At 43.3% G+C, this 653-nt stretch overlaps 1 protein-coding gene across 1 annotated transcript in view; it reads left to right on the plus strand.

The window, feature by feature from the left end:
- The window catches only part of PRKDC (protein kinase, DNA-activated, catalytic polypeptide), a gene marked incomplete at its 5' end in the record, with an annotated part of 80,034 nt that overhangs the window by 50,817 nt on the left and 28,564 nt on the right, over positions 1 to 653 (plus strand). The gene's annotated exons all lie outside the window — the stretch shown is intronic.

The raw sequence follows: 653 nt of genomic DNA on the forward strand, positions 1-653 counted from the left end.
TTGATTTGTTGTTTGGTAGTCAACCACTGTGATGCACATTTAAAGAGTCTGTTTTGAGGGAGTATTTCTCCTACCCCTGGGCTGGTGCAGTGATGAGATGCCTTGTAGCTTGCCTCACCTGAGCAGTGAGTTGAACACTGAGGACCTGGGACATCAGCTGTTGTCCATTGTCTCTGGGTTCCTCTGCTTGAGAAACAGATGACGGTGGTCTTTACAGGTGTTACTGCAAAGGACAACTCGCTGTACGGCAACAAAACAGCCACTTTTATTCTTTCATATAGCTACGGAAGAGTTGTAAAAATAGAAATGAAGTTACTGTGTCTAAGACTGGACTCAGATTACTCAGAAATGCTGATCCTTTTTCTACCCGAGAGCGATAGAAACTGTAGGCTGAACCTATCCCGTTTTACAGTGTCTGGGAAGTCAGTGATCCTTATTACCTTTGTATTTCATTTCTTAATCCATGATAGACCAGGACGGGTAGGATTGTGTTACTCATACAAATGTTTTTCTGGGTTGAAAATAATGCCTTTAAATCTCAGCTGGAACTGTCTGTCTGTACAGACAGTCTGTGTCTCTGTGTTGGCTCCCTCAGTGTTAGGTCTGGGTCTCCTCACACATTGATGTCTCCTGTTTTTTCCTGAAACACTCTT

This window comes from Eurypyga helias, unplaced genomic scaffold, assembly GCF_000690775.1.
Source record: "Eurypyga helias isolate BGI_N326 unplaced genomic scaffold, ASM69077v1 scaffold839, whole genome shotgun sequence".
Taxonomy (NCBI): domain Eukaryota; kingdom Metazoa; phylum Chordata; class Aves; order Eurypygiformes; family Eurypygidae; genus Eurypyga; species Eurypyga helias.